Below are 25,070 nucleotides of genomic sequence, written 5' to 3' on the forward strand. Positions count from 1 at the left end.
ATATGGAAAAGGGTACCTTGACATTCTAAATGTTATCTATATATGACCACACAACTATTATTTTTTCCTAATCAGAGGAGGCTCTCGTGTCATTATATTAATTGAACTTCTTTAACAATGAATACGCGACAGGTACTTGCATGTGAACAAGTGTATGTAGCCTCCCAAAGGCAAGCACGTTTACGAAAGTATCTTTCAGTCATATTGGCAAGAAAACTTTCCCATAGGCTTTTTTTTCATGCGAAAGGTGACCACACATTTCTTGATCTAGCAGACTGATCTTTTATGCTACAAGTCTGTGCTGTTTTCCTTGCAACGAGTAGTTTTACATATGTCTACAACATGTAGGTCCTTCATCGGCTATTCTTTTTTTTTTCTACAACTTTGATGTTTTCTTGGGAACAATATATTGCACGTTTTTTAAAGCTAGCCATTCAGAGGCCATTCTTTCTTGAAAAGCTTCTTTGCAGCCAGGCTCTAAAGTTGTTGATAGACTGTTTATGTCGATTTTTTTACGTAACAATCAGTAGTCTTGCATTTAAAACTTATCCTTTGTGCCCAATATTTAGCTCTCTTTTTGCACTAGTTAAGGTGTGGTACCCAATTTTTTTATATGAAAATAAATATTGTTACTACAGGTACGTGTGTTGTCGTATGACTATTGAATATTTGATAAATAATATTTTATTCAATTCGTATTTGAAAACGTTTACATTCGCCCACCTTTACTTCTTGTACAATGCACAAAGAGGCACGCAAGCCATAGTGGTGCTTAATGAAGTCTCTTTTTGCTGCATGTAATAGTGGCAAAAAGCAGCTTCTCACAGGGAACTTGAATGTGTTGTCTTGTGTATTGTTCTTCTGCCATATGTATTCTGAATTGATAATTATATCACAGACAGATATATAACCTCTCAATGGAACAGACATTTATTTGATACACATGAACTCGCACCCTGTTCAGCTGGCTTTCAGTTACGCTGATTGTGGCCAGCCTCTATAGAGTATGTCTGCAATGTGGTATGAGGTTATGTGTGCAGTGCTACTGTTAAGCCAACTATTGTTCTCACAGCAATGTATTAAGTAAGGTTATTGCATAATTATTATTAAAAAAAGACAGCATTAGCCCAGGTTTTAAGGGTGAGAAAATGCTTGGTGCACTTCACCAAGCATACAGACAGCATATAATGTGACTACATACCATGTGCTAGTTTGTATTTACAAAGTGTTCGCAAAATGGGGAAGGTGGCAGTGAGACTCCTTGGGGAAGCAACACTTCAGTTGTACTGATGGTACGGCATGACCATATAATTTCCTTATTGCTTGGTTAAAAATATGGTGGGTTACAACCTATGAAATGCCACACCAGCAAGGCTGAACATCCATCCTTACTTTTCAGTGGCTTAAATACGCCACTGTGTTGTTGAGCCTGTGTTGTTGAGATTTCGAAATATCGCCTCGTGTGCCACGTTGTCAAATGCCCCCTTCAGGTCTAGCGCGAGAATGGCCCGTGGTGTGTGGCAGGGATGACAATCTCCTTCTTCAATTGCATTAGCACGTCCTGGGTCTCAAGATGTCGTATAAAGCCAAACATGGGGTCTGGTATTTGCTGGGTTTCGTCCAGGTGTTGTTGGAGGCATTTGAGTACTATCCTTTTCATGATTATGCTTATGCATGATGTGAGGGATATCAGCCACAGGTTGTCAATGTGCGGGGACTTGCCCGGTTTGGGGATAAAGCGTACTCCAGCTGTTTTTCATTCTTGTGATAGCTTGCGTGATGTCCAAAAGTCATTGAAGGGGTCTAGAAGCGTCTCTAGGGCCTGACCTCGAAGATTCTGGTCGGGTCCGGGGGCACTGCTTCGCCGGCTTTTTTCATGAATGGAACAACGACATAACACAGAACGAACAAACACGAGTGCTGTGTGACACCGGTCATATTCCATCATGTAATCAATTGTACGCTCACTTTTAACTTGGCAGCTACTAAAAAAACGTAAGTAAATCAACAAGCCGTAGTTGAATATTCACTCGCGTGCTCGGTGATGATGAGAAGTGACTTGTCGATCTGCACAGCTGTATTCCGCGATAATAGATATGAGTATGTTAATATACAGGGCGTTCATTTTAAAGTGTTACGGAACTTTTAAAATCGCCTGTGGCAGGTAGCATAATTCTTATCGTTGAGCTGGGTTATTCGATGAGGTGGACATTAGTAGCACAAGAAATCGAAACACTTATTCAAGTAACAAAAAGCTTGCAAGGTGAGCTTGCAAGACGCATCCACTTGAAATGAATTTCCAGGATGACGCCAGCTTTCAGATATTATTTTCCAAAGTGTGGGACGAAATACATGGGCATTCCAGTTACTTTAGTGCTTCAATGTATAAAACAGCATTTTGGTAAAAAAGTAAGTGGAACAACAGTGCATTTTTAGGGCGAGTTTGATGGCACATATCTCCAAACTGGCGTCATTCTGGAAATTCATCCCAAGTGGATACGCCTGCCAAGCTCACCGGCTCCAATTCGTAAATCACAGTATGTGCTGTACAATAATTAACTAAGAAGTTGATTAGTCATTTTTTTAATTAGTTCAATATGGGATTTCTCGTGTTACTGATGTCCGCCTCATCGAATAACCCAGCTCAACGATCAGAATTATGTTACCTGCCACAGAGGATTTCTAAAAAATTTTAGAACTTATAAATGAACACCCTGTATAACGCTGCGGCGCTTCAGCGTGCTACGCTGTTGCTGTGACAAATCCCTTGTTCATTGGCTTAAAAACGCACGCGCGGTCTTGCAAGCTTTCGCTAGCACATCTACAAAAAATGCGCCGTCACGCCGCACACAACCGAGTACATAGCGATGTATGTTGTTACAACAGTATGCGGTAGCAATGATTTTTTTAAAAAAAAGAAAGAAAGGAAAACGAAAAAAAAGGCGCAGGTAAGATCACTGCATAGTGTTCGAGAGGTTGCTCAGCGCGCCAGCACAACACATGCAGTCAACAGAGTATGACAGTGCAAGAGTTTTGCGTTTTCGCCGTGACGCGGAAGCTTGAACCCACGCCGACAAAAATATGCCAGTGTCGTCTGCTGTTGACGATAGTTGCCGACTTAGAACATCTTTGCCCCGCCTCTCGGTTGCGGGCTCTTAACATACGTCGCGTCCCCAAATCGGAGTGCGGATGCCGGCACATGCGAACCGCTCGAGCTCACTAATCAGAAAATTACCTAATAAGAAAACAAACGTAATAACAAAATCCTGGCTCGGGCCGAAATTTTGCTGGTCGCCAGCACACAAACGCTGCGACCGCGCTGTTGCATGTTGCCAGTCGCTGGTTATCTGTTTTTCCAGCCAGAGGGCGCATGCGTACGGCACCGCTCGCGCCGGTCCCAGCGTGAATCGAATTTTGTGCCCGGTTGCTCCAACCGCCCGCTGTCACGGAACCGCCAGCATGCGGTGCGGCTTGCGGCGATGTGCGGCTCGAGCGTGTACAGGCCTTAATTCATTTCGAAGCGCCGTCCGCTTTAGCTTTGAGGGGAACCGGAAAAGGCCTAGCGACGATATCGGCGCCGTCGAGCGATCAGCGGCGGTGAGGCTGCCGCACAAATGAGTCCCGGTCTCATCCTCTCTACGTACGGCAAGGAAATCTCGTCGCTCGCGAGCAAAACCGCTGACGAGCGGCAGCCCGCGAATGGCAAACGGCGTGCGGCGAGTTAGCGTGCCGGTAACGTGGACGTGAACTCGGCGCTTCTCGGCTACCCGCTGTTGCTGCGGTGCCGGCGCGTGTTATGCGAAGCGTGCCGCTTAGACCCTGTGTTGCGCGCACGTCTGGAAAGGCCAACACTGTCGCACTCTGTTCGCGCAGATAATGAGACCGCTGAGCATGACTGTGTTGGAACACGAGCGATTTGGCACTTGCATTGCGGGCTGTAATTACCTATGCGCAAGCGCGCACAGGCCAGCAACACGGCGAGGACGAGCAGGGAGTGCGCGTACCTGCTAGCAGACAAACCGGAAGTCGAAGGTTCTTGTTCGACCAATGGACATCGTTTCCGCCGTTGATATTACCAGACTCCCCCTGCTGACATCATGACGACCGCTGAGGTTACCGGAAAAGCGAGGGGAGGAGGACGGCATTGTTTTTTTTTTTTTTGGTTTTGTGGCGCGCCCGCGGCGCGTAGCGCTGCAGCGTTTGGCATCGTTGATCATGATGGCATTCTGAACTCGATGCGCCTGTTTACTTGCAATGTTCAAAAAATATCTGAGGTGGTTTAGGGGCCCTTTAAGTGCCATTGCGCTTGGACCCTTTCTGCACAACCTCCAGGATCGGCCCACATTTCGGGCGTACACCATCGGACTACCTCCAGCAAGTCAAAGGATTCCCAAAGCGCCAGCGCAAACATCGCCTCACGGACTGGGATGAGTTCCGCAAGCAACATGAAGACTTCCAAGACATGAACCAGAAAGATTGGGTAGAGATGGTCCGGCAACGAATCCAGACTCACACGAAGGAGATCATAGAGAAATGGGAACAACCCAGCACTGATAAACATCTTCATCTCTGGGAAGCACGGCATGCCCTCATTAAGAGATGGAAAAGAAATAAGCTCAATCGGAAACTACGCTCACGCATTAATAAAGTCAACGAGGAGATCGTCGACTACACTGAACACCTCACTCGTGAGCAGTGGCACGATACGTGCAACAAGCTCAACGGCACACTGAATATGAGCTCCACATGGAACCTCATCCGATCACTCATTGACCCAACCCAGGCAAAGACGGAAACGTCCCATAAGCTCCGCAAGCTGCTAGAAACATTTGAGCAGACCGACGAACTATTCGACGAGCTTAGAGCAACACACGTTGCGGATCGAGCTCAACCACAATATGCAGACTACGCAAGCGCAGAGCCAGAAAATGAGGGCCTCATTGGCCCCATCACAAGGGCGGAATTACAGCATGCCTTAGCAGAAGCAAAGCCGAATAAAGCACCAGGACCAGATCAAATTACGACAACACAGCTTCGCAACCTTACAGAAGCCGATCATGCATACTTACTTCAGCAAATGAACAATGTATGGGACACGGGCCGCTTGCCAGAAGAATGGAAGACAGCCAGCATCATTTTCATTCCAAAGCCTGGCAAGCCCCAAGCCATAGCGAATCTGCGTCCAATATCGCTAACATCATGCGTCGGTAAGCTGATGGAGCGTATCGTGCTTAACAGACTTCTTAGTCACCTTGAGAAAAGCCAACACCTACCCTATAATTTGATTGGATACAGGCATCACTTATCTACTCAAGATGTCCTGCTGCAGCTCCACGAAGAAATCGGGAAGGAAACAAGCAGCGCTCAACTTAAAGCCATTCTTGCTATCGATCTCAAGAAAGCTTTTGATTATGTTGACCACGATGCTATACTGCAAGAGCTCGAAGCTACTTGCTGCGGGACAAAGCTTTATAATTATATAAGGGACTTCCTACGGAGTCGCACATACACGCTACGAGTAGGCGACACCACCTCACCACAGTATCCCCATCCACAGAGAGGTATCCCGCAGGGTTCAGTGATCTCGCCCACACTCTAATCTTGCCATGTGCGTGATCCATAGAGCGCTGCAAGACATCCCCGACATCAAATATGCGATCTACGCAGATGACATTACCATCTGGATCAAGAGGGGCTCGCCAGGACACATCCAAGAAACTCTCCAACAAGCAATGAACAGGGTACACGAGGCTGCTCAGACCATTGGCCTTAGATGTGCGCCGGAAAAATCTCAGTTGCTACTGGTTCACCACAAAAGATGGCAGCCGCCCACCATACAAATTGTAAACGACGGCGTGTCGATTTCTCAACCGAGCTTCATCAAAATACTCGGTCTCCATATCCAGAAAGATGGAGGTCCGGCTGCGACTGTGCAGCACTTGCTCAGGCAAGGAGAGCAGGTGCTGCACATGATGCGTAGGGTCTCCAACCGAACCAATGGAGTGAAGGAGGCTGATATGCTGCAACTACGAAACGCACTAATTATGTCGCGCCTGCGGTACCATCTGCCCTATACCAATCTCCGCCAACAAGATATCAATCGGCTTGATGCTCTCATCCGAAAGGCGACAAAGCTGGCCATCGGCATACCGTTTAGTGCCAGCACTAAGCTCCTGCTTGACTTGGGTTCCCATAACACGGTGGCGGAACTAATCAGTATCCATCGCCGTCGCCAAGAACTCCGTTTGCAGCACACAAGTCAAGGCAGGCACATCCTCCATAGCATCGGTCATCATCCACGAGCTTCGCCTACTGTGGACACGCGCCCAATACCACCAAAACAACTTGAACTCCTTACTATAGCTCCACTGCCTCGCCACATGAATCCCGAACGAGACAAGGAGAGGAGACGCCAGAGAATTGCCTACTTCAAGAAGTATACGGCAAGATACACTGACGGCATCTACTTCTACGCTGATGATAGCGTTGGGGAACATGGCTCCGCTATAGCAGTCGTGAATAATAACCTCCAAACTATACAGACGGCGGTACTTCCAGAGACAGATACGACATTAGCGGAGCTGACGGCCATCGCAATCGCGATCAAACATATGCCCCCTAGCAACTCAGCCTACCCACGAATCATATTTACCGACTCCATGGCGGCTTGCAGAAAATTGTTGCACAACGATGTCCCGGCGCACATTTCCACACTTATGCAAGAGCACCTACAGGAGCCTTTAGAAATCATCTGGATACCTGGTCACGACGGGATGCCGGGAAATGAAAGAGCTAATCAGCTCGCCTGCGAGACTCTGAACGAGGCGCCCGACATTCCGCAACCAGCCCAGACGACAAGGTGGGCTCCTCTGATTCTGCTGCCTTATCAAGATGCAAGGCGAAAGTTTCCTAAGCTTAGCAAAGAGCTCACCCGTGATCAGGGTGTACTCATCCGTCAGGCGTAGAGTGAAACACTCCCTACGCCAGCGCGAATGCACCTCCTCCGCGGGCATGAGGATCCCCCACCGTGCCGACACTGTGGCGAACACCCGAACACATCCCATATCCTCTGGTCCTGTGGACCGCCCCCACCTCCCTTGCCTGCCCCTACAAATCTTTCCCTTAAACCCCATGCCGGGTGGCTGACAGAAGCCACTAGCACCGACGACCAACGGTACCTTGCGGCGTTTATCGGTGCTGCACTGAAGAATGCCGCAAGCGAGGCTCTGGACTGAGGGCCTTTTCACCACCCCACCCAACATGAAAATAAAGTTTTTTCTCTCTCTCTCTCTCTCTCTCCAGCTTTGTGCTTCAATGCAACTTTGTGCTTCAATGCATAAAAACAGCGTTTTCATCAAAAAATTAACTGGAACGCCCATGCATTTTGTGGGACACTGAAAATTATTATCTCAAAACTGGTTTAGTCCTGAGAATTCATTCCAAGTGGATACGCCTTGCGAACTCAGTGGCTATAATTCGTACATTGAAAGATGTGCCGTAAAATAATTAATTTAAAAGTTAATTAGCATCCTTATGTCAATTACCCAATTGGGCGTTTTGATTTCTCGTGGAAGTAATGGCCGCCTCATGGAGTAGTTTAGATCAAGGATTATAATTGTGTCACAAGCAATTTTCAAAAATTTGGTGCAGCTAAAGTTATACACCCTGTGGAATGGCTGCTGTATGAATGTTTTCCAAAAACGCTAAATAAACGTTTGCGGCAAAAATGATCAGTGGCAAAATTCGCAAAAGCTTTTCTTTCGCAAGTGCCCTTTACCGTCGGTCGTCCGTCTTCGCCTGTAATATGCAGTGTTAGGATTGGCTCAAATTCGCTGTAGCGAACAATTCTATCATAAGAACGTTTCGCGTATTGGGGCCCAGGGTTCCAATTCACAACGCTTTTTGTTACACAGTGCTCTTTATCGTGGGCTGGCCGCCTTTGCTCATACTGTGTCGGTCAACACGATAGGCTCACATCTCCTTTCACATACTGTTCATGCGTAAGAACTTGTTTGTGAATACGGGCCCAGAAGGTGTGTGTAAAAAAAAGGTGCTGAAAGATTTGTGCGCCGTAGACGCAAAAAGGGGTTCGTTTCAAGGAAAACACCACTGGTTGTAACGCAAAAAATAAAATTGCTACATGAGCGCACTGCTAATATCACTAAATGAAGCACTACAAGCAAAAAGCACACGTTTTCATGTAGGCTTTGCCCCCCCCCCCCCAAAAAAAAAAGAAAACAGAAAATAAAGCTTGCCCTACCCAGTTAGTTTATGTATTGCTTATAAAAATTTAGTCGTCTCACTTCAGTTAATTTGCGATACCTTATTTATAGGAGGCGGAGAACAACAAGCAGACCCGCCGCGGTGGCTTAGCAGCTATATGGTGTTGGGCTGGTGAGCACGACGTCGCGAGTTCAAATGCCGGCCGCGGCGGACGCATTTCGATGGGGGCGAAATGCAAAAACACCCGTGTTCCGTGTGTTGGGCGCACGTTGAAAATCCCCTGGTGGTCAAAATTCATCCGGAGTCCCCCACTACGGTGTGCCTCATAATCAGATCGTGGTTTTGGGACGTAAAACCACAGAATTCAATTCGTATCAAAAACCGACACTGACAGAATGCAATTAAATGGTCGTGCGTGCAGTGCAACGTTAAAACTTGGGGTTCGATCCGCCATTTCATCTGCCCTGGATGGATCATTTAGACCAGGTTGCAATTCTTTAGGCTGAAGCACACGCGCGGCCCAATAATAATACAAAGAACCGTAAAAAAGGAGAATGCGGTACCACTGCGACGTTTTTATATCGCGAGTACACAACCAATCAGACTACGACGATGCTTGAAGGCCTTTTCTTCTCGTGGGTGACACCTCGGCAACTGGCAGCGTGTGTGAATAACCATATCAGCACCCGAAGCCAATGAAAAAATACATTTTATTTATTTATTTATTTATTTATTTATTTATTCCGGAACCCACATCGCCCAGTTGGGCATTATCGTAGGAGGTCGAAATAATAGCCGCAATGAAAAACAAGAAATCAGACTACAGAGCTGTGACAACAATGTAACCGTAATACTAACCGTAACCGTAAACTAAAAGATACATCTTGCAAGGATGAGCGAAACATATTTGCTGGAAAGTTAGGGATGGAGGTTCTTGGGTTGTGGTTGTCCGAGATGGCGCTCCTCGATGGCCTGAGTGCACGGTGGCCACGCGAAGGAAGAGCCAGCGCATGGTGGGGTACTACGCTTATTCCGCAGCAAAGCGTCCGGCCGGGCTGTGCCTAGACAACTCCCCCCTCTCTCATTTCAAGCGCTGTTTTTAAAGGCTCGGTATCGCTCGGTCAAACAACCTAACAAAAATGCGTCCATTCTTTGACTCTTGCATTTACTCGCCCCTATGGGAGCAACACTCAATTCGGCAAACCCCGCAAGATTTTTTTCGGTTGCTCGCTGCAGGTTAATTGTCATCCATCATTCCCGCTTGAGCAAATAGTTACCGGTTGGTGGCCGAAATACTGAATGAAAAAAAATTATTGGCAACATTTTCTTCGCTGCTGACCAGCTTGCCAACGAAGTTCATTTTTAATTTGAGTTATACTGGAATTAAGGATAAAATTACTACTGACAAGGCGTGGAGCACTGTTTTGTCTGTGTTCAAGTTTATAAATTAGCATTTGGCTATGAGGATACTCTAATGGACAAGCATTTTCAAGGATTTGTCGCACATTGGCGAAATACAGAGCTTCTTTAAGGCTTTTTCGGGGCACATTTGAAATTACGTTTTTTTACATTTAACACCCCATTGGCTTTACCAGTTAAATAAACAATATGTTTATTCCAACATAACTCAAAAGATATACATACACTAAGATACTTAAAATATCCAACGTTGGCAAGCGGGTTACCAGAGAGGTTATAACAAGAATGGAAGAGCTTGCGTTTCCTGGTAAGATCAATAAAAGAACACTTACATTCAAACGCATTTTCTATAGTTCGCATCCCGGCCGCGGCGGCCGCATTTCGATGGGGTTGAAATGCAAAAACAACCGTGTACTGTGCATTGGGTGCGCGTTAAAGACCCCCAGGTGGTAAAAATTAACCCGCAGTCCTTCGCCACGGCGTACCTCATAATCAAATTGTGGTTTTGGCTCGTACAACCTCATACTTTAATTTAATTAGTTTTCTTTTTTTGCACCACGAAACCACAGCGTCAATATCACGTTGTAAGGCATCAGTATCATCGGTGGCCTGAACTGATATATAAATCGCACAATCACCAGCGTACAGCCGGACATTTGATGTCAGCAGCTCTGACAAATCATTATTACGAGTGTGAACTGAAAAAGTAGCGGTCCTAACAATGAACACTGTGACACCCTGGAAGTCACGTCAACATACCTAGAAGAAACATTTACGAAAGCAGACTGCTTTCTGCAAGATAGATAATCCCTCAACCCACCAAGAAAAGAAGCAGGCACGCAAAAAGCGACAATTTATGTAATAATAGAGAATGCGGAACAATATCGAATGACTTCTGAAAATCTGGGCATAACGAATCAAGTTGTAGCCTTCCGTCTAAACTTAAAACATCGTAAGGAAATTCACACAGTTGTGTAAAACATGATAAACTGGACGTAAAACCTCGTTGAGCCGAAGCAAAGAAACGATTGGATTCCATATGTTTGAATATACTTCTCTATATTAAGTGCTCGAGGGTTTTACTACAGACGCTAGTCAAACACATCGGTATATAGTTAGCGACGCTATTTTTGTTACCTGACTTTAGGTATTGGCACAGCATTCGCAAACTTCCACTCAGACGGGAGTTCCTGATCTTCTATTGAATTAGAAACAAAATAGCAGGAAAGGGCGCCAAGGCTCTTGCACGTCTCTTCAATACGTGATTGGAAATGGCGTCAGGCCTTGGAGCCGAGTTTCAATTAAAGTATTCGAGCAGAATTCACACAAAATTTCTGGAAATAACAATGTCAGCGATAGGTTTAAAACCTGGCCCGTAACGGACGTTATTTAACCTTGAAATGGTTCAGTAAACCCCCATTGAAAATAATTGTTAAAGCTGGTTGCCTAGTATGAGTCTTCAGATAAGTTTGCTTGATCGTCTAATGTCCAGCACAGCAAATTATCCAGCTTATTCGATTTCACATATTTCGATACCTCCTTGGGATTAGTAATAAGTTATCTCTCTAAGGAAGTGAAAAAGGCATCTTTAGCTTCTCTTAATTGTTCTTTAGCACTCTGCTTAGTTCCCCAAGTTCTTCCTGAACATCAGCAGTTTTTGTTAACCGGAAGCGCTTGAAAAGGCGTTCTTTTTGTTAAATACTACAGGGTTTCTTAGCACTACGCGTTCCTATAATAACCTTGGAAGGAACATGATAACTGACAAGACTAGCAAGCTCAGCTTTAAAAAGATCCCGAAGACAGGTAATGTTCACGACTAAAGAACACTCATAAAATTCGGTCAAAAGCAATGAAGGATTGGACGATATGGCGCCATTATTACCGCTTTCATAAATACCCATTCTTTGTGGTCGCATTCTTTTAACAATATAGACTCGCAACAACTGCCTCATTGTCACTAATCGCCGTCATCGTTGTAACTGACTTTATCAAAGCGGGGTGGTTAGAAATAACAAGATCTACTACTTTAGCACATCACCCACTGTACATTGTGGGGGAATTAACAAACTGATGTAATTCATGCTCGTCAATAAGTTCCTCAAGGGTCACGTGTGGGCCAAACCACGAGCGCAAGACGGGAGCTTAACTTATCCAGGTAATATCCAGAACGTTGAAGTCGCCGCCCAACAGAGCGTGCTCAGAACCTAAAGTAGTCAGTGCTTCAGACAACTTCAAACGGTTGCATATTGTTACTATTAGCAGGACAATAAAAGCAAACCACATATACGCGTTGCGCATCAGACAGCTCAATTTCACAGCACACAGCTTCGCAGTGAAGGTTCGCAAAGGATACTGGCACACTTTTCGATCTATTATCGACCAGGATGAAAACGCCCCCCTCACACGTATTGCGCTCTTTGCGATAGACGTTCACACTAGATGGAAGAGCTCCTGCATGGTATATGCTCTCGTCGAGCCACGACTCGATACCTAAATGATATCCGAATTCGTTGTAGCCACGAGGTCCGAAAATGCATACTTTTTATTTCTAATGCTCCAACAGTTTATGATGACATAGGCAAGTTCTTGCTGATTGCGCTTTTGGCATAACAAGGGCGGTTATCATTGTTGTTGCACGGTTTCTACGTTAGCACTGGAGGAGGTATACATAAACGTTTTTGCCTCCCATAACCAACTTATTAAAGCGTATTCTTGTTTTGCTTTAGCGCAACTCAGTTTCAGTATGAAGGGAAAAAAGGGGACAGGTAACAGGGTGAGTGCTAACTTCCAACTGGTTTTATTTCATGACCCTACCCTTACAAAAAATGTTGTTGGAATTTCATCGGTTTTCCATTGATATTTTGTTTCACCAACAACAAAAAAATTGTGGAATTTTTATTGGCATTTCATTGTACATTTATTGAGCAGTCATGAAAAAGTGCCCACCGTGAATACATTGGAAATCCATTGTAGTATTATTGTGTTAGTTTTCCATTGGGTCATTATTGTATATTCATTGGATTTAGACCAAGATGAATTTTCATTGCATTTTCATTGTACTGGGATATATCCCACTAAGGTCTAAAGTAGCAAGATTTGGCTCACTGAGGCTGAATATTAATTGCAGCCAACAGGAAAACAAAAAAGGCACATTAAAAGGCATTTTTATATACTGATTTTATTTGCCTTGCGAGGTGAGAGAACATGTCTTTTATATACGAAACACTTGTGCCTGGAAACTTCGTGCAAGTATATTCTGAAAAACAAAATATGTCATCAGTAAGATAACCAACATGTACCATCATCAAATTACATTAACAGTGAAAGATCATGCTTATTTAGGCCACAAAAGTAAGCAAGTTATATTAGTACTTGAGACTTTTGTGGTTTAATGCAGGTGAAATTGTTCTGCCTAAGGTACAAGAACAGTATGACGAGCCATAGTAAATGTGGCAAGAGTGATGTCTCTGCTGCGACACTGCGATCGTCAATGAACTTCTATGCAGTGAACTATGAAATAAGCGCATATATGCAATAAGTGAACTTCTATGCAGAATAAATTAACCAGCTTGATTTTCTTATCATCCACAAGAAGAGACCTCTAATATTTTTGTTCTTGCCTAGATGCTTATCACAAATTAGAACTTTAAAATTAATATATGGTCACTACTATGTCAACACAAGGCTTGGAAAGCATACTTGAAAATATTGCCTCTGTTTGCAATGCAATACTTCCTGTATAGCTCTTTTTATGACTAAGTGAAATACCTCAAATCTTCTAAGGTCCCATGCAGCCTGCTGAACTAAATGAATTTCATGCATAATGTGCCTGTCACACAAACATGAAGAGGCTCTTCATATTCGTATGGCTGCTAAGGTCCTGCTAATGGTGAGGCTAGCATTTAACATGAGTCGGGTGCATGACACTTTTTGATAGCAATAAGCTATATGTGAGAGCTGAGTGAAGCTGAGAATCTTCTATTAAAAAAGATTTGCAGGTCTTTTTTTTTAAAAAAAAAGAGCAACAAGAAGGTAGCGTGTCGCAAGCAGCTGACAATGTTTTCAAATGTGCCATTATAGTGATCTAGAGCACAAATACAAATAGGACTGTGTATGTGCTAGCTGGTGGGCTATGATTAATTCATAACTCAATCGATCATTTATTTTATCTCTACTTTAACGCCCTCTGGTTTCGACAAGATGTGCATTCGTGCCTTTCGTATTCATTTCATGCTTTTTGGCTCAATCAAGAATATCTGGATACAACTGAGATTCCAGTTCTTTCTTTTTATTGCTTTCTTTTGCAATATCCCAACCATATATCTTCGTTCTCGTTTAACTAGGCCCAACACAGGAAACACTTGCATACACACATAACTTGTCTTCCAGATTTGTCACCCCTACTTAGATGAAACAACACTTGTAGTCCCATACATGTTCTCTCTCTATTGCAAGAAACCTACACCTCCTCGTTTTCTTTCTGTCCTCTTTTTTAACACTTACCCTTCCCTCACCTTACTCTGCAGCACTGTCTGCATCATTCTCATCTTCCCCAATGAAGTGGGGGAGCAGAAATCAGGCGCTCGCATGACTTAAGACAATTCCCTTGCCAAAATGTTGGTCCTAGTGATATTTTTGTTCAACCATTATTGATCTCTTCAAGCGTTCTTCTTCTTCTGCCTTGTTTGAATTTCTTATTTGAATTCGTGTTTGAATGTCTTGTTTGAATTTCTACAAACATTTTGTGCTAGTAACTGCTTTACAAGATTAGCATTCTTAAAATTTATGTATAATGTTGTGACAATGTTACAAGGCTCTCACCAACATTGTCATGCCGATCTCGCATCTTCTTCCAACTTCTCCTGTCGGGGCCTGGGATGCCTCGTGAAGCTGTTGCAATGGAGTCGCACACATGCTGCATAGATAGTTTTGAATTAAAAAATTGCCATAGCTATATTTTTCTAGCAGCAAAAGGAACGGAAAAATCAGCAGTATGAGCACATCGTAACTTCTTTTTAAGATGCCACAGTCTTCAATATTCCTTATAAAAACTGGCACGGATTGAAGGCTAACAGGAGCAACATTGTTGCAGTGTTTTTCTGTTTTTCTTGTCCGGAGTCATGGAGTTCCTACATAATGCTGCTGGAGGGCCTCAACACCTACAGACCCATAAGTATTATGGAGCACGTGCACAGGAGCTTTTTGTGAGGACGGGCATGTTCAACTGTGGCTTGTTGTCTTAGCACTGTTTATTATGTGTGTAAGTATATTCACAAATGCAGGTAACAGTCAAACATTCTTTTTACATTCACACAAAGCATTAACGAGTTGGTATAAGAATGTTTTGTGCTGCTGATGTGTCATGCAAGTTTGCACCAGCCACTGCCATACCCTTTTCTCCAGATGCTGTGGATGCCACTATTTAAAGAATTGCATAAACGCAGTATTGTGCAAGCTACACAACCAATTGTGCTGTATATATGAAAGATGTATGTAAGCACTTGAAGCTTATTTATTAAGTGTTTGTTGGTACCAGCTACTGTGTTAGCACTGTTTTGATGTGACTGAATGAATCATTTGAACATTTTTTTTTGTTCACGGCATATGTTTTAGATACAGTGAAATACCAAGAATCAATTTCTTTTACCGACAGTTTTTCGCAGAACGTTTAAAGAACTTTAAAAGAAATGTCTAATAATATGACATCGGCTAAAGGCACTATTCTGCGCCGAGTACATAAAAGTCGCAATAATTGTCAGTTCTCCGACTTGCATATTGTCTCTCTCTGGCTTGCATACTTTCACAGATCTTATTTTCCTTTTTTTTCCGCGATGGAATACACTCATAGTAACACCTGATTAGCGTGTTTTTTCTATCATACGCCACGAGTAACATCTTGGTTTTCAAATTATTAACAGTACAAGAATAATTTCGTAGAAATAGTTTTGCGACGTAAAAAAATATCCAGGGATTGGAGGGAAACTGGTGGCATCGATCCCATGCGCTGTGAGCATTTATTTTCTCTTTACAATACGGTAGCATTCTATTCGCGAACGATCAAACTGGCTGCTTTTTAGACATGACACGATATCGTTCACGACATTTCTGTAGGAATATTTTATAACAATACAACAAAAACACGGACAGTGAGTTGGATGTTTATATAAACGGCTGTGGCATGGGCCCCGCTGCAATAGTACCACTTAAAACAGTCAAGCATTATGTTCATCAATCACATTCTGGGATCTTACGAGCCAAAACCATTATATCATTATAAGGCACACCGCAGTGTATGGCTCTGGATTTAATTTAACCACCTGGGAATCTTTAAAGAGCACCTCACGAGCGTTTCTGCATTTCGCCCAATCTAAATCCGGGTGCCGCGGCCGGAGCTGAACCCGCGACCTTGCAGCGCAACGTCATAGCCACTATAAGCTAACGCAACGGGTAGGGACGAGCATGAGAACACATAAACAAGCGCCCCTGTGTAAGTCGTTTGTTGCACTTCAGTATTTAAGTGGTCTGATAGCGACAAACTTGCTTAAGCTGTAGTACACATAAATAGGCCTGGCTGCTAAATGCTCAGCTTAAACGGACGACATGCCCACACCTTGGCGCTCCATCGGCGGAAGGCGAATGCAACATGCCACATGCACACCGGACCGGCCCCGTACAAAATTTTTTTGACACTGGCGCCGTGAACCAGGCGTGAAACTTATATTCAACTGGGAAATCAGTTATACACACAACACGAGACAAGTTCTTACCGGAGTCAAAGTATCGTTGTTGCAGTCGGCGCTCCTTTCTTCATGCCCACGTCCACGCAGCCGAGTCGGTAGCATACCTCCGTGTCAGCCAATGCACGGACGGGATATAGATACATCCCGCTTTTCGTCATGTACACACTTGAAAAAAATGTTCCTTATCGCGCAGCAGCAGATGACAACACACACTCACGTGCTTAGAGCTCACAACACACACATGGCGCACACGCCGACCAAGAAAAAAAATGCAAAATGGTGACAATAACAAACGCAAAATAAAAAAAAAACGATATACCAGTGTTGCTTGTTCACTTTCTTAGATTTCGCTAGGTTTGGTAAAAAACATCGAACATAATTTTTTAGAAAAACTTCAGTATTTTTTATATGTTTGTCAGCTATACACAGATTGTAATACAATAAAATACATGCTTGTGCAAATGACTATTGGCTGCGTTAAACCAATGCTTTAGTGTTGAGGACAACACTTAGGCATAGCCATCGAGATTACCTCAGCGCACCAAATCTCGAAGGCCACACTTCGATCACGTTGGTCACAAAGCAACCGGTCGCAAATGATCGCGAATCATGACTGTTCTGGCTCATTCGCTAAGTGCTTGATTTCTCAGTCGCGCGAACGCAGTGGCAAAGCTGGCTAACCAATGCGCTGAAAATTATTTTACGCGGCGATGACGGCGCGAGCAGACGTGAACGGCATCAATCGCGAAATGTTTTGTTCAAGCGATGGGCAGGTCGCGCTTACAGCTGTGAACATGAGCCTCCATGAGTCGAGTCGCCATTTACAGATGTTGTAAATCCCGAATAAATCAAGCAGGCTAGGTGACATTTGTCTCCGCCCTGTTTCAAAGGTTTTTGATGCCGATAAATATAATCATCATTATCATTGTGGCTGGTCGCACGACCTCTGCCAATCGGCGGTGTGAATCGCACGGCATTTTGTTGCATATCTTGCCGTAAAGTAATAGTGCAAATTTACTCGAGGTAAGCTTTCCGCTGGCTCTGTATCCGCGTGATAGCTTGCGATGCCACGTAATAGACATTTTAATAGACACCAGTGAGATCCATACATCGACGTATGATATGCTCGAAACACAAGGTCAAAAAGCGGTCATCTGTTGGTATTCTGTCTGCTTCTGCATGCATTGAGCAAGGCATGAAGCTAGGCATGCTGTCGCCAGCCACAGTAATTAACTGATTAGCGCAACAAAAGAGGCGCTCAGTGGTTAGTTCTTGGACAGCAGAAAACGTAAGTTTGGGCAAGTTGGTGCGTCATCCTGAAGTATGTGCTTACAGCTCGAGGCTGCCTACACGTGGGCGGAGAGAATAAACACGGACAACGTTTCCACTGTTTCGTCACAGGGTCTCTTTTCTGCAACCCCCAATGGGTAAAGACGGGGGGAGGGGGGGATTGGGGGAGGTGGGAGAATGACCTCAAATAGTCAAGAATGGCAATCTTCGGCCGACGATGACAGCGCATATTCGAACGTAACGCAGACAGACAGTATGCCTGGCTTCGTTCATTGGATCGCGCGCCTTAAGAGAAAATGCAAAGAGAAATCCATGAAACTTCGTCAACAGAAAACTTACTGAGCAATGCGCAACGGAATTTTTAATGAAATCTCGTTGTGCTGGCTCATTGAGTGTTGGAATTTTATATAATTTACATGGAATGAATGATACTTAAACAAATCGACAACGGAAATTCAATACTCATTTTTGTAAGGGTATGGCGCATTATATAGCCCACTCAAAGCGCACGTGACATAACAAACAAAAATAAAAATAAAATTAAAATTAATACAAAAAATAAAATAACAAGCATGTGATTGCAGTTCACTGAACCTATGTTGACAATCTAAGAAATTCACGTTCCTTGCTTGATAAAGCTAAGGAGGGTGTGCTTACGCACAGCTTTTCACATTTCACAATGGCATCAGCCTCAATAATCTCACGCGTCACTTGATTGTGGCTACGTCCTATGATGATGCATCTGTCAAGTAGTGGTTTACAGCCGCAAGATTTGCAATGTATGGCAAGGAACCCGCTTGATGAAACTTTGCTTTTAGCATTGTAATTATGCTCGCGCAAGCGATCGTTAATACACCTACCGGTCTGCCCAATGTAGACACTGTTACACGACAAGGGAAACTTGTATACTACTGCGTGAGTGCAATCAACATACTTGTTAACATGTCTTTTACCACACACTGGTAGCGCGTCTTTCTTAGGGTTAGTAAGTTTGCAAAGCGTATCCAGTTTATCAGGAGCAGAGAAAACAAATCGCATGTTCGCTCTTTGTGCAACCTTTTTTAAATTGTGAGAAACGTTGTGAATGTATGGCAACACACTTGTTCTGCAACCAGCGGTCACTGCAAATTTATCCTGTCGTATGCGCTTCCGAGAATCTCTGAGCAAGCATTCCGCCACGGACACTTGCACTGGCATCGGGTAGCCAGCGTTTGACAAGCGTTTGCTTTGCCCTTCAAAACTAGCGAGCACAGCGTGGTGGCACGTTTTTTCAGGGCATTATTAAAACAATGTTTAGCTATCCCTCTTTTTATCAGTTTGGAATGCGCTGAATTGTATGGCACGAAAGGTTTACTGGACCACGGTTCATAGCTCCAGCAAGTGTGCTCTACTGAGCAAGACAGACGAAGGTCTAGAAACCGGATAGTACCTTCTTGTGGAATTTCGTAAGTGATTTCAAGGGGAGCCAGACATTGCCTAATCGTTAGGCAGAATCCGCCTTTTTCACGGCCCGACGGCGCATGCGCCCTACCCTGGCGGATTAGTAGCGAAACGTTTTGGAAGGGTCGCGCGTGCGGCCGTGCGGCCCCACCTGGGGGAAGCGTCCCCCGAAAAAAAAAAGCGCTCGGACGCGCGCTATTGACAATTCGTGCCGTGTACCGCGTTGAAACTCCACTGGTAGCTCGACGTCAGTGCAGTACTGAAAGTGTGCGTAGCGTAAGACTGGCTTTGGCACTGCGACGGGCTTTCTTGTCGACGGCACCGAGAAAATCGCCGTGCCTATACCATCGTTCGACCGAAACCCGCGCGATAGGCCGTCGAACCGATAACGCGATAGCCGCAACGCCTTCGTTGGTATATATAAATAATCGCGCTCGAAGTGAGTCAAAACGTGCCTACGAAGTTGAAAGGTTGAAATGCGTAAGGCTTCGACCCTCTCAAGCCGCGCACATGTTTGAGCCAATGTTGATTTCAGCGAAGCTTAGGCCTGGCTCCGTCGAGTTCGTGCACCCGCTACCGGCGGACCTGTACTGAAAAGTAAGCAAGTTAGGACGAAGGAAACTGCTTTTATAGTTCAGTTCTGGCCTTAGCGATTTGAAATAAACTACTCTTCGCTTCGCACGGCGCGTACACAATAATCTGCAAGCGGCGACACAGCGCTGTGCACAACGGCTGTGCCAACGGCTGTGCTGTAGGTCACCGTTCCCGTAGGCTGCCGCTCGTATTCGCAACGTAGATGGGTCGGTTTGTACGTGTTGGTATGCTCACGCATTTCTTAATTCCTGAGATATAATGTTTATCTCTGCGTCAAACGCGAAACAAGAGACGTACGGTACATTCGGTACAGCAGCATAAACAGCCGCCTCGCTCAGTTATATACCAACGGTGTCAGCGATGGCATCCGCGTTTTTGCGGGAGAACAATACGTCCTTTAAATGAGCGCTTATGTGAGCACATTTTTCTCTAATAATGCTTTATGACAGGTGCAAACTAAGTACGATGAAATTAAAGAAAATCGAGAATCAGTAATAAATTAACAGCCCGATATTTGTAACTGGATCACAGTCGCCGTTGAGTAGCTCAGGCGCTCATACTGACTCGTGTCATGGTGGAATAACGCGACTCATATGAGCAGGTATGTGTGTTTCATTCGACTTTTTTTTCATATCAGCGATGCACCTTTTCCCAATGTTTGACGCTAACAACGATCTGTGGCTGTAGATGTTGATGTAAACAAGGGCCCCGCTTTGCTAAATCCGACGCGGAAGGCTGCGCGGTCGAAAACTTCTTATTTATGCAAAATGTCTAAAGAATATGCAAAAAGAATTGAAAGAAAAGCAAGGTGCAAGTGCAGGAGTCAGCGACAACAAACTCCAAAGCAGCCGCGCCGGCAGAGGGTACTCAGCGTACGTTTATAGGCCACACTATAAACAAAACAGCGCTATCACGCCTGCTCACCCTATATATATAGTTGGTGAGTGCTACATGGCTTCCAGGAACGACATGCTGCCCTGCAGAAGCCATTAATAATTATTCGCGATCCACGAAATGCAGAACCGATGCGCACTCAACAAGGGCGCAGGTTCACAAATCAACCGGCGAAAGCCCCGGCACCCTACCAAAACGTTTCGGGTGGCGTGCGGCAGAGGGCAGCACAGGAAAATTAAAAAGGCGGATTAAGGCAACCTGATCTTCCACTTCATCTGATGAGCATTCGATAAGAAACAAAAAATCATCAACATAGCGGAAGGCTTTCAACACTTTGGTCTGCATAAGCTTCTCTGAGAGATTAGCGCCTAGTATGTACTGTTTTTATCAAGACTAGGCGCTAATCTCTTATTAATTTCTTAATAGATATATTAATTTTATTATTATTAATATTAATCTACTTTTATTCTCGTTCATTAGATAACGAGGGCTCGAATCCGGCAACATTGATGCCTTCAGGTAACATATGTGGGTTTATTGACCAGTTGCCTTCACCCAAAAAGATCACGTCCTCGTGACGCCTGTGGCAGAAAGGATGTTCCACATCCGCAGGTTTCAGTCTAGGTTTGTGAGTGGTGGCGCTGGCTAACACTCCCAGGGTTAGTTATAGTTGTAAAAACATAAATACCCCTGAAAGTGGATAGGAAAACGGCGTCACGGTAGCTCAATGATAAGAGCATCGCACGCGTAATGCGAAGACGTGGGATCGTTCCCCACCTGCGGCCAGTTGTTTTTTCATCCATGTTAATTTCCATTAATTTAACATGAATAAAATGGGATATTAGACAATGTCAAATGCATTTCTTTTGTCTAAAAATACTCCTATTGATATTTCGTTATTGTTCAAGGTTTCAGTGATTATATTAGTTAAATAAAATATAGCCGGAGTTGTCGATCGAGACTTCTGAGAGCCGTGTTGACGCGGAGACAAGATGTTATTTTTATAATAAAATTTTGTTATTCTACTAGCCAGCAGCTTGTCATAAATTATGTTTATGCAGCTCAGTACCGATATAGGTCGATAATTATTCTAAATCATTGAGGTTCCCACTTTTATAAATAGGCGTCACTCTTGCTACATTGAATACATCCGGGTATGTACCCGTGTAAAAGGCTTTGTTAAACAATGTAGCGAGAGCAGGTGCCAAGATTTTCATATAATTTTTCAGTACGGACACTGCGATACCATCGAAACCAGGTGCCTTTCCTCTGCCTCATAGATTTGTGGTTGCTATTACTTCTTGGATTAAAATATCTATGTAGCCAAAGGAACATGAAGTCCAAGCATGCAAAGATGGCTCGAACCCATTTTGCATACCCAAAATAAGTTCGGTTCCAACCATACAAAAGGGATGGTTAAATTTTTTCCTTGCTGACGAAGCATCGCATCCTGTAGTTATTAATGAGAGAGTTCGCTTTGAAACTGAAAGTTTAATAACAGAGTTTATGGTAGCCCATAATCTTCTCGGATTGTGAGATGACGCATTGATTTGGTTACTCTAATATAACTTCTGTACTCACATGGCTGCCAAAGATTTGTTCCTGCGCTCCGTATATTGATTAAAGTAGTACGTATTTCCGCAATAATGTTTCACTTTAGTATGCCAAAGCTCTCGCCCTTTAATTAGGTTCAGTATGCTCTATGTCATCCTCGGACATATTGGTTGCGTATATAGCGTTTTTACTTCTATTTGAGTGCACTCTGTAATTGTACCTGTAAGTTTTTAGATTACCGAAGAACAGTGCATGTTAGCGTTTAAGTTGTATAAGTCGGAAAACGACATGTTGGAGAGTGACAATGACAGTTTTTCACAATGAATTCACTTTGTAGTTGCGGAAAAAATTTGCGCGGTCAAAATATGCATTTTCAGAACAATACAGGAACGTAATCGGTAAGTTGTCGGTAGGACCTGTATCGTAGGCTCCATAAAGGCTTTCAGTGGCATCATATTACATAAGATGTGATCAAGGCAAGTTGAGATATGACTTGGAATTCGCGTGGGACCAAAGACAAGGTTACTGAAACCATTCGAAGAAAGTAGGTTTGAATATTCAGTGTGTTTGCTACTATGAGTGTCAATATTCATGTCGCCGACTGCAACAGCTTTCTTATTATTTTCACTTAGGTGAATGAGAATATATTCAAGCACATTTAAAAACAAGCCACAATCAGTCTGCGGTGGGCGGTATACGACACCAATTATGACATTGTCCACCTCTACAAAACATCTCCGAGTGTCCACTAGTAGGTGTATTCAAAGGAGAATAAAAGCTATACCTGAGCAAGTTTCTTATATAGAATTCCTCCCCTCCTCGTATGTTTTCAGCAATTCTAGGACACGACAGAAAAACATAATTTTCAATGTTATAACTTCCGCCAGGCTTTAGCCAAGTTTCCGTGACGGCTATGACGTCATACATGTTACTGTGCTGTGCCAACAGCGTAAGAAGAGCATCAATAATATTTCCTGAGCTTCTTACATTGCAATGAAGCAGTGCGTGTGGTCTATATAATCCATGAAAGTTATCAACAGAAGAAGGCGTCAGCATATTGGGAATATTATGCCACACGGTCTAGGTCAGCCTCCGTGAAGATGCAGAGTACATCGGAGTTCTCCGCTTTCCTCATTAATATTCGTCCTCTCGATACCCAATCATATTTCCAGTTGTGTTACTTCTTTGTGGCAATTACCGTTGTGAGAAAAACTTTGTACTCAGTGCACAAGTGCTCATTTATGAACACTGGTGTACGTTCTGTCAGGCCGAAATCAGCTGCGGTAAGACGGACTTTTTTGCACATTGAAGCAAGTTGTCACGGGGTGCACAGGACTTGAATTTGATAATAATTTTCGACTGAATTATGTTTTTCGTTGGAACGCGGTGTACGACATCAATGTCAGCCATAGTTACCTGCGCTGCAACCTTTGCTGCCAGGGTGGTAACAATTGCGGAAAGTGACTCATTAGGCACACTGGGGATACCTTTCCCTCCAAGATTGGCTCTGCGACTGTAATGCTGTAGTTCTAGCAGTTCATGTCTAGTAGCCTGCAACTCTCTGCAGAGGCGGCTGTTCTCCCTTTAAGGTCGACTTTGTTCCGCCTTCACCTCGCCTAGTTCCCTCTGTACATTACCAAGTACTTTCTTGAATTCATAGAAGCATTCCCTTATAAAATCTGTAGACATCTTAAGTGAGTGAAGGTTCCTATCCATGTTATCAATCTTAGTACTAAGCTTCAATAACAAGGCAGCAAGTTCTTTAACTGTTGCGGGCGTTTTTTCGAAGGCTCTCTCCCCCGTATCAAATCTATCATCGGCCATAGCTGGAGACGACCCAGGCACGGAGCTAATATGAAGTTAATGAAGTTGTTTTACACACCTCTAAGCAAAAAAAAGTGCGGTGAGTAGGCCGTCGATGTGATCGTGCCTGGGTAGTCCAGAGCAATGGCTTTGGCGAAATGTGAAGCACGCTTTTATACTCTCCGTTGCATCATCCACGGCTTCTGCGCAGCAGTAGTCGCACAGGCGGCTGCCTCGGGTCCAGTTTGGCGGGATCTGATTCCAGCAATGATCTCGTGATCGCTAGGGCAGAGGTGGTCATGTCCAGTATTCAGAGCAGCCAGCGTCAATGACTGCACCCTGTAATTACAGGGTGCAGTCATTAATGCAAAAAAAGTGTGGTGAGTTCGCCGTCGATGTGATCGTGCCTGGATCGTCCACAGCAATACTTACAAAAAATAGAATTTCTACCCAAATATTTCGTACAATAGCTCTGGTATCTTTTCAAAAAGTTGTCTTGAGGCCTACAGAAAGTTCAATAAATTGCAGCTCTATTCAGCGCTAGTGTAAACTATAATCGTTTCAGATGGTTATTCTGCATCAGCAGTGCTCATTGCAGGTCGTATTCTTGTAATCTTTAGTGTGAAGTTATTTTCGCCTGGTGCGTTGACCATATCGCCACATGCTACAACGACTGACACTTTAAAGGATGCAATGTATGCATGCAATTTTTCATGTATATATTTATATATATATATAAATGTCTCACTGACGCGGGACTTCAACTCAACTTAAAAAAATGTCGTTTTGGTGCCCGAAAGCTCACCATTCATGGCCATGTTGTCACACGAGACGGCATTCTTCCGGACCCAGCCAAGCTCCGCGCCGTCGCTGACTTTCCAAAACCGACGAAGTTAAAGGAGCTTCGAAGTTTCGTTGGTTTATGCTCGTATTTTCGACGTTTCATTCGAAACTTTGCATCTATAGGTGCACCCCTGACAGACCTTCTAAGCGGCGACAACGAACTTTCAGCTTGGTCACCCGCCTGCGATGACGCCTTCACGAAATTACGCCGCCTGCAAACCTCGCCACCTATCCTCCTTCACTTCGACCCTGCCGCCCCCACCGAGGTCC

Source organism: Dermacentor silvarum, chromosome 1 (genome assembly GCF_013339745.2).
Source record: "Dermacentor silvarum isolate Dsil-2018 chromosome 1, BIME_Dsil_1.4, whole genome shotgun sequence".
Classification (NCBI taxonomy): domain Eukaryota; kingdom Metazoa; phylum Arthropoda; class Arachnida; order Ixodida; family Ixodidae; genus Dermacentor; species Dermacentor silvarum.